Source organism: Pristis pectinata, chromosome 14 (genome assembly GCF_009764475.1).
Source record: "Pristis pectinata isolate sPriPec2 chromosome 14, sPriPec2.1.pri, whole genome shotgun sequence".
In the NCBI taxonomy this organism is placed as follows: domain Eukaryota; kingdom Metazoa; phylum Chordata; class Chondrichthyes; order Rhinopristiformes; family Pristidae; genus Pristis; species Pristis pectinata.
Genome location: NC_067418.1, coordinates 15,103,418 through 15,113,051, shown reverse-complemented (window position 1 = coordinate 15,113,051; position 9,634 = coordinate 15,103,418). Strand labels below are relative to the sequence as shown.

The following is a 9,634-nucleotide window of genomic DNA, read 5'->3' as shown; positions in this document are numbered from 1 at the left end:
GACCCAGCGTATAAATGCCATGGAAACTGGTCTTTTGCAGCAGCAGCAGAGCAGTACATTATAAACATCACAAACATAAGTTACATAAACTTAAATTAACATGAACAGTTGTTAATAGAACAGGAAAGAAGATGAAGAAGGAAATCTAATGATGGTAAACAACTCTCTCTCTAGGGAGGGGGGAATGGGTGGGGAGAATTTTGTTGAGAGCTGCTGTTCGATATTGGTGACTTGAGGCTACTTAATATATCGGTGTAATCATTAAGGATTTGACAAAGTACCTGAGATTAGCTTGGTTGTCAGATATCACTGAATGAGAAAATGAAAGAATATCCAAGGGAATAATTCATCATCAGCGCAAGCACCATTTCATTGAATTGGAATTGGTTTATTATTGTCACATGTACCGAGATACTGTGAAAAGCTTTTGTTTGCGTGCCATCCAGACAGATCATTTCATACGTAAGTACATCGAGGTAGTAAAGAGGAAAACAGAGCACAGAATATAGTGTTATAGTTACAGAGAAAGTGCAGTGCAGGTAGACAAATAATGTGCAAGGACTATTATGTATCAATGATATGTAACATTAAGATAGCAGGAATAAATATTACAGATTCTTGCTTCAGAATGCAGTAGTTCCATAACAAAGCAGATTTTATGTCCTTTTCATTCCATGGACACCAGAGGGAGTCAAACCTTTTTCTAGCTTCCTACTCCTGGTGAAAACAAATTAAAGTTTGCCTGCCTTTCCTGCTCAGCTGACACATCTTGGCAGGGGAGCAAACGTGAACAGCAAGGTTCTTCTCCCACGTTAAGGCTAGCCCCATTGCACATTGAGCGCGTTGATGCCTGTGATAGCCCCAAACGCAGAATATTCTACTGCAAAATTTATGGTTGTTGGGGGACCGCACTTGTGCTTTCCCTTGATTTTCAATCAAAGAGAACAAATTCCTCCTGGGAGAAAGGATCCTTGCTCATACTTTATCAGGGGGTGTTTTTAATTATCTATATTTACATATCAGTAATGGTGAAGGATAAAATTGTTTCTGCTCTCTTTCAAAAGAGCTTAAAAATGCCTCATAAAACAAATCTTCTCAGGTTGTGATGTTTGCAACTCCCACAGGAGGGATCTTATGACTTGTGCAGTAATTAATAGGCTTTGCAATCGTGCAACGGTGAGAACAAAACCAATTAGTTTTATTCTTATTTTCACATTACACATGCGAGATAACTCGCTTGTAAATCTCAGAATGGCTGTTTTACATGCAGGAAGAAAATCTCTATATCCTTCACCAATGTTTGGATCGTGGGAATAATAGATCACTATAAAACAGTCCAGGAAAGCAATACTTTATTTAAAAGTTCACTTCTACCTAGCTCCTCCACAGTATCATTTCAATTGCAATCACGTTTTTAAGGAACGAGGCCATTTAGTCCAATGGACATTTCCAGATTTTTGATCTTGTTAACTGATAAAGGCCTTTTATACTCAATCTCTCCTTTCCAAAATATCTCCCAAGAGTAATAATTCCTTTGTGTTTGTTAATTTTGCTGTCAAGGTGAGCAGGTGGAGTGCCTGAAGTTGAGACAGAAAGTTTAGCTCCCGAGTTGTCTCTACGCAATGTACTGAGAGCATGGATGCAGGAAATTCATCCCATCACTGTGTGCATTCTGCAGGATGAGGGATTGCATCCCAAAGCAGTGCTAATTGTGTGAGGACAAGGTGAACCGATGAATAATGGGGTATGTCGACAAGTGGAAGTCGAGTTTTGTAGCATTAAGTAGTATGTGAGGCTAGTGGTTCAGTCACCCAGCAAGTGACACAGTGTACTACACTGACAGCTCGTGAGACCATTGAATTCCAACAGAACTACATCCAAGTCTGCAGGGCTTGACTCCTGGTGTTGATCACCTTGCTAAGCTGGTCCCAATGTTTGGAATATGGTGCACCCCTCCCTCTCTCCACCTCCTGCACCCCAAAACCTCTAGTGCAGAGAATAACATTTTCTAATATCACAGACACAAGAGACTGCAGATGCTGGAATCTGCAGCAAAAACCACACTGCTGGAATATACTCAGCGGGTCAAGCAGCATCTGTGGGGGGAAAGGAATTACTTACAGCGTGGATATAGGCCGATCAGTAAATCATGGATACAGGTCTACAGCATATCATTGAATTACATTTTATGATAAGTTCTCTCCCATGCCATGGGTCAGATTGAGTTCTAGCATCTATTCCAGTTGGAAATCACCTGCCCATTGGAAGACGTAGGCTAATTTTAAATGGTGCCAGCCACGCACAATGTTGGCCATCTGCAGAAGGGTCCAGCCACGCACCACTGTGGTTGGTGCCGGCTTGGTGCAGAAAATAGCAAGCAAATGACTGCATACAACCTGCAATAAAACTGACAGGCACAGGTTAATCCCATGGTGTGATCCCTTATGCTTGCTTACAGCTGGTGTCAATTTAACCCAAATATGCACATTTATCCTGGTATTGGGAGATCTTTGAAGACAGACAGATATAGATATTTATCAGTCACATGTACATCGAAAAATGCAGTGAAATGTGTCTTTTTGCATCACTGAGAATGTGCTGGGGGCAGCCCACAAGTGTTGCCACTCTTCTGGTGCCAACATAACATGCCCACAGCTTCCTAACCTGTACGTCTTTGGAAAGTGGGAGGAAACCGGAGCACCTGGACGAAACCCACACAGACATACGGAAAGAATGTACAAACACCTTACAGACAGCAGTGGGGATTGAACCCGGGTCGCTGGCACTGTTACGCTACACTACCGTGCCGCCCATGAGACAATGCTCATTGATAGGTTTTGAAAAAGAGCCCTCAAAGTTAAGTAATAACATGCTCGAAAATGTCCTAGAAAATAGCTAGAAATTGCAGCAAGTAAACTAATGGTGAGATGGAATCTGAAACCACCAACACCAGTCCCTGAATGTCTGAACTGTAACCAGCAAGAGAGGTTGGATGGACAACTAGCTTTCTTCAAACATTGGTGTGGTGTCCATAGGTATATGAGTACCTCTAAGAACTGAGTGTATCTCATGGTAAGAGCTTAATACATTGTTGTACTAGGTACTGCTGCTTGGTTGAAAAATACTGCCTTTAGTAAGAGATGTGCTGTTCATTATTCCAGTTCTATCTGATTTTCCATACTTGCAGCTACTAAAGAAGCCAACAGTCATTGGGGTCAGTGCTAAGTTTGGGATGTTGGTGTTTCAGTCGTAGGATGATGACCTAGAGCGTGGGGAATAGAAAACCAGGTTCTCTGGGCAGAGCAGTAATAATAGCTGGTAGTTGATATGAGGGGTGCATTAAAGAACTTAAAAAACAGCCTCAGCCTTTTGCCCTGTAAATGGAATGCTAGAAATGTTCCTCAGTGCGACAATTTCATCAAGGTCCTAGGGGAGAGAACAGGGAAATGCAGTGAAACAAGGATAAATGCAGGAAGGTGATATTATTGCTGGTGGTAGAGCTGGCGACACATGAATTATGGTGACTGTACTAGCACCATGAAGCACAGACAAGGACTCATACCAAAATATTTGACAGGACATTTTAATCTGATGTTGTCAAAGATTTTTGGGAGTTACAAGTTTGGTACATGCAACATATATATGTACCAATGTGGGGCTAAATGAAATGGTTTGTGAATGACTGCAATCAGTGAGGATAGGCAGCAACATCTCCAGTACGATTATTCTCAACACTGGTGCCCCACAAGGCTGTGTCCTCAGCCCTCTACTCTAGTCCCTATATACTCATGACTGTGTGGCCAGATTCTGTTCTAATTCCATCTACAAGTTTGCAGATGATAACACTGTAGTAAGCCGTATCTCAAATAACGATGAGTCAGAGTACAGGAAGGAGATAGAGAGCTTAGTGACATGGTGTCATGACAACAACCTTTCCCTCAATGTCAGCAAAACGAAAGAGCTGGTCATTGACTTCAGGAAAGGGGGCGGTGTACATGCACCTGTCTACATTAATAGCGCTGAGATCGAGAGGGTTGAGAGCTTCAAGTTCCTAGGAGTGAACACCACCAATAGCCTGTTCTGATCCAACCACATAGATGCCATGGCCAAGGAAGTTCACCAGTGCCTCTATTTCTTCAGGAGACTAAAGAAATCTGGCATATCCCCTTTGACCCTCACCAACTAAAACTGATGCACCATAGAAAGCATCCTCTCTGGATGCACCACGGCTTGGTATGGTAACTGCCCTGCCCAGGACTGCAAGAAACTGCAAGAAACTGCAGAGAGTTGTGGACACAGCCCAGCACATCACAGAAACCAGCCTCCCCTCCATGGATTCTGTCTATACCTCTCGCTGCCTTGGTGATGAAGCCGCAAAATCAAAAACCCCACCCACCCCGGACATCCTCTCTTCTCCCCTCTCCTACCAGGCAGAAGATACAGGAGCCTGAGGGCACATACCACCAGGCTCAAGGACAGCTTCTATCCTGTTGTTATAAGACTATTGAACAGTTCCCTTATATAATGAGATGGACTCGACCTCACAATCTACCTTGTTATGACCTTGCACCTTATTGTCTACCTGCAATGCACTTCCTCTGTAGCTGTGACACTTTAGTCTATATTCTGTTATTGTTTTTACCCTGTACTACCTCAATGCACTGTGTAATAAATTGAGCTGTATGAACGATATGCAAGACAAGTTTTTTACCGGACCTTCAAAAGGTACAGTACAAAAGGTATTGTCACTGTACAAGTGACAATCATAAACCAAATACCAATGCTTGCTCAGGCTAAAGGCAATGGTAAAAATGTGCAATTTTCAGAGATTCTTTAGATAAGGAATGTGCAGAATCTGGTCAAACTTTGGTTGAAAGTTGAAAGTCGAAAGTTGAAAGTTGAATTTATTGTCATATGCACAAGTACATGTATGCACAGGCGCAATGAAAGATTTAGATGCAGCATCACAGGCACAAGGCATCATACAAGCAGCATTCACAAGAAAAACATAAATTATACACAATTTTTTACAAGAAAGAACACAATTAGAACAAAAAAAGTCCATTGTGACGCAGAGTAGTTCAAGTGTTGCTATAACGAGGTAGTGATTAGGGTTGTGCAGGTTGGTTCAAGAACCGAATGGTTGAAGGGAAGTAGCCGTTCTTGAACCTGGTGGTGTAGGACCTCAGGCTTCTGTACCTCATGCCCAATGGTGGCTGCGAGAAGATGGCATGGCCCGGACGGTGGGAATCTTTGTTGATAGATGTTGCCATCTTGAGGCAGTGCCTCATATAGATCATACCGATAGTGGGGAGGGATGTGCCCATGATGTACTGAGCCAAAGCCATAACTCTCTGCAGCTTCTTCCTACATTCCTGTGCATTAGAATTGCTGTACGAGGCCACGATGCAACCAGTCAGGATACTTTCAAGTGTTTCACAGGCACAGCAGCTAGTGCTGCTGCCTCACAGCTCCAAGTTCATTCCTGACCTCAGGTGCTGTCTGTGTGGAGTTTGTACGTTCTCTGTATGACCACATTGGTTTTCTTTGCTATGATTTTCTTCCACATCTCAAAGACGTGTTGGTGTTAATTGGCTGCTGCAAATTACCCTCCAGTGTAGGTTAACGGCATAGAAGTGAAGCAAAAGAAGTGAATGCAAGGTGTTACATTTTGGAAGGACAAATCAAGTGAGGACATACACAGTAAATGGTAGGACACTGAGGAGTGCAGAGGAACAAAGGGATCTGGGAGTTCAGATACATAATTGCTTGAAAGTAGACTCACAGGTAGGCAGTATTGTAAAGAAGGCTTTTGGAATCCTGGCATTTATAAATCAAAGTATTGAGTATAGGAGTTGGAACGTTTTGGTGAGGTTGTATAAGTCATTGGTGAGACCAAATTTAGAATATTGTGATCAGTTCTGGTCGCCGAACTACAGGAAGGATGTCAGTAAGATTGAAAGAGTGCAGAAGAGATTTATAAGAATGTTGCCAGGTCTTCAGGATTTGAGTTATAAGGAAAGATTGAGCATGTTAGGACTTTATTCCTTGGAGCGGAGAAGAATGAGGGGAGATGTGATAGAGATTTATAAAATGATGAGGGGCATAGACAGGGTTAATGCAAGTAGGCTCTTTCCACCTAGATTAGGAGAGATAAGTATGAGAGGACATGGCTTTAGGGTGAAAGGGGAAAGGTTTGGGGGGAACATCAGAGGGAACTTCTTCACTCAAAGAGTGGTGGGAGTGTGGAATGGGCTGCCATCTGATGTGGTAAATGCGGGCTCGCTCTTAACTTTTAAGAGTAAATTGGATAGGTACATGGACGAGAGAGGTCTGGAGGGGTATGGACTGGGGGCAGGTAAATGGGACTAGCCGAATAATGTTTCGGCACAGACTAGAAGGGCCGAATGGCCTGTTTTCTGTGCTGTAGTTTTTCTATGGTTCTATGGTTCAAAAGGGAGTTGATGGCCTTGTGCAGGAAAGAACAATTTGTAGAGGTACAGGCAAATAAGGAGAGGCGGATGGCACTAACAGGATTGTTGCGCAGGTGATGGCATGGACCGGCTGGGCCAAATGGCCTCTGCCTGTGTCGTTATGTCTAAGGTGATGTGATGGATCTAACATTCAAGGAAGCTTTAATGCATTTTCTCCATTTGCCGCCTTGAGCAGCCGTGGCTTCGGTCGTACGGGCCCCAGGCTCTAGGAAATCACCCCTGAACCCACTCATGTGTACCACTCCTGTGAGAGTGCCTCGCCACATCCTGCAGGGCTCCCCCCCCCGGGAGTTCCTCAGCCATCGGCAGAGAACAGAGCAGCTCTGATTTAGGTTTTGTTTCCTCACTGATGTTCGAAGCAACTAATGTGTTCATTCCGAGAGGAAAGGGTGCCCCACTTAGGGAGATGGCTTTGATGAAGCACAATTTGTCTGGAATTACTAGAACATGACAACAGCTTTGATGCATAAATTTGCAAACTGTAAGAAAAGTCAAAAACCTTGAGGATTAAATGAGCCATATAAATTGATATTATTTTTATATCCTCTGCATTAGCACAACCTGACCTGTTATTTGCAACATATTACACTTCTTGGTCACCCTCCAACTGCCTCATTAACAACCTATCCCCACAGCCACCCTGGTCTCAATCTATTAAAATGTTCTCTTTATCCGACACATCGTTCTCCCTCACTTTCTCTGCAACTTAAAACATTTTTCTCTCTCTGTTCCAGTTCTGATAAAAGGGTCTTCGTCCTGAAATGTGAACTGTTTCTCTTTCCACAGATACTGCCTGAACTGCTGAGTCTTCCCTGCCTTTGTTTCTTTAATTAGATATCTGGACAGACAGCCAAAAGTTTGATGAAAGTGGCGTGTTCTCAGGAGTATCATAAAGGAGGAAAGAGAGGTGGAAAATGGGGACATTGGGGAGTGAATTCCAGGGTTTGGACCTTTTACAGCTGAAGATACATCTGCCAATGGCAGAGTAATTAACTTCTAGGGTGAGCAAGAGGCCAGATTTGGAGAAGCTCAAGAATTTGGAGAGCTGCAGGAGATGACAGAGTTAGTAGGGATAGGAGATGACTTTGACACTTCCAACGTAGAATGATTTGCCCTGAATTATGGGAACTGAGCAACAGTTTTGATGCATAACCTTGCTGTGGTTGCTTGTTATATATATAAAAGGTTAAAAACCTTGAGATTTAAATGAAATATCATCGTTAAAGCCTACTGTACCAACACCAGGAAAACTGCAAAAACCCTTTTTGGTCTATCACTTAGTTGGGTAAACTTTAGAGAAATAAAGAGGTGTGTAATATAAACAGACCAAAATTTTCAATCTCCTTAGCATTTTTGTGTTCCCTTAAAACAGGAAAATACGTGAAATTATCTGATCTCCAGGTTTTTCCTTGCAACCACCATTCTATCACCTATGCTCTGGTGTCTGCTGCAGTTATCTCAGCCACTGACAAGCTCAGAGGCAGCTTAGCTTATTCAGCAATCAGTAGGACAATTTCACGGCAATTTCATGTACTCCAGAACAACTCATCAGTGTTCTCTGTGCAGCGAGAGTCATTCAACAGGATCATCAATAAGTGAATGCAGGTGATAACATTTGAAATGTTTCTTGATGAAAATGGAAACCCAGTTGGTGCCCCGCTCCCAGTGATGAGTCTGCTGAAGGCCCCAGAACTGATCAGTCCACAGACTTCAGGAATGCAGGTCATAGCCATCACTGAACCAATTTAGTTGTACTTTACACCCCTTTTCTACAGTTTTCCAGTTCAGCTCAATTCAGTCATTGCCTATCCATTTCTGGTATATGCAGGGAAATTGCTCCCATAATAATAGTGTTATATGTAAGATAAATATTTTATGAATCTGAAATCTAAATCCAAAAGTGGGATATCTGAAATCTCAAAGGCTACAAAACTTCCTTTCTATCCCCAATTCCTTTCCTTACTTTAGACTGTGTGGAAGTTTAAAATAGTTAGAAATACTAATTTTCCCACCAAAATCTTCATTCTCTTAATACTGGGTTGTCCCCCTCTGTCTCCATCATTCAGCCTTTAAACTTCTTTCACACAGCCTCTGAGCAATCCCCTGCCACAGATCATGGTGCCTTGTAGTGGTCAATAAATGATATCCAGTGCTAGACAATGATGGGAAATGAATAATATCCACTGACAGCCAATAAATGGTCCACTGATGGATAATAATTGATATCCAGTGATGGTAATAAGATGCCCAGTGATGGGTAATAGATGATGTCCAGTCGTGGCCAATAAATGATATTGAGTAATGCCCACAACCTGATAATAATTTTAGAAAGCAGCCAACATTTGCTGTAAAACATCAATCAGAATATTCTCCAACTTATTGTTAGGAAGACAAGAATAATAAATTATAATGCACACTTCACGTCAAAAATATTTAAAGGCACAGGAGCATGCTCAAATGAAATTTTACTCTGAACCATTGATATCAGGGCAGACAACCAAAAGCTTGGTGAAAGTGATATGTGTTGAGGAACATCATTAAGGAAGAAGGAGAGATAGAAACTGAAGATGTTTAGGGATGCAATTCCAGACTGCAGAACTTTGGCAGCTGAAGACATGACCGGTATTGGTGGAGCAATTAATCTTGGGTGTGACCAAGCAGCCAGATTTGGAGGAACATAATATTTCAGAAAGCTCGAGGAGATTGAAGCGATAGGAAGGAACAGCATTACAAAGGGATTTGAAAACAAGTAAATGGGAAGTTTAGAGCTAACATGGATGGGGGATCTGCAGCAAATGAACTGTGGCAGGGTGAACCAGGCTATGTGGAAGAAGGCAGCTCAGTGATGGTACAGATATGCAGTCCAATATTCAGTTCATCCTAATCCCTTTGCAATGTGATGCATGCATCTCTTAAATCACTCAGTGACTACATTGAGAGGCATCAGATTAATACCTGACCTTCAATTACACTTTTGCCACTCGTAGGAAAGCACAGAACAGAAGAGAGGAGCTGACTGGGGATGTGTAACTGCAAGCTCTCCGTGATTTGCCCATTATTGCATTCTGACTGCCAATTTACCCTTTTGATCCTTTCATGGTTAAGGCCAGTTTACATTTATATGCAATGGCCTATCACAG

The 9,634-nt window shown here is 42.4% G+C and overlaps 1 non-coding gene across 1 annotated transcript; it reads left to right on the top strand.

Moving 5' to 3' along the window:
- Positions 1-762: 762 nt before the first annotated feature.
- LOC127578034 (U1 spliceosomal RNA) lies at positions 763-927 on the top strand. The gene has a single exon (XR_007957479.1). It is a non-coding gene; the product is annotated as a U1 spliceosomal RNA (small nuclear RNA).
- Positions 928-9,634: the final 8,707 nt, after the last annotated feature.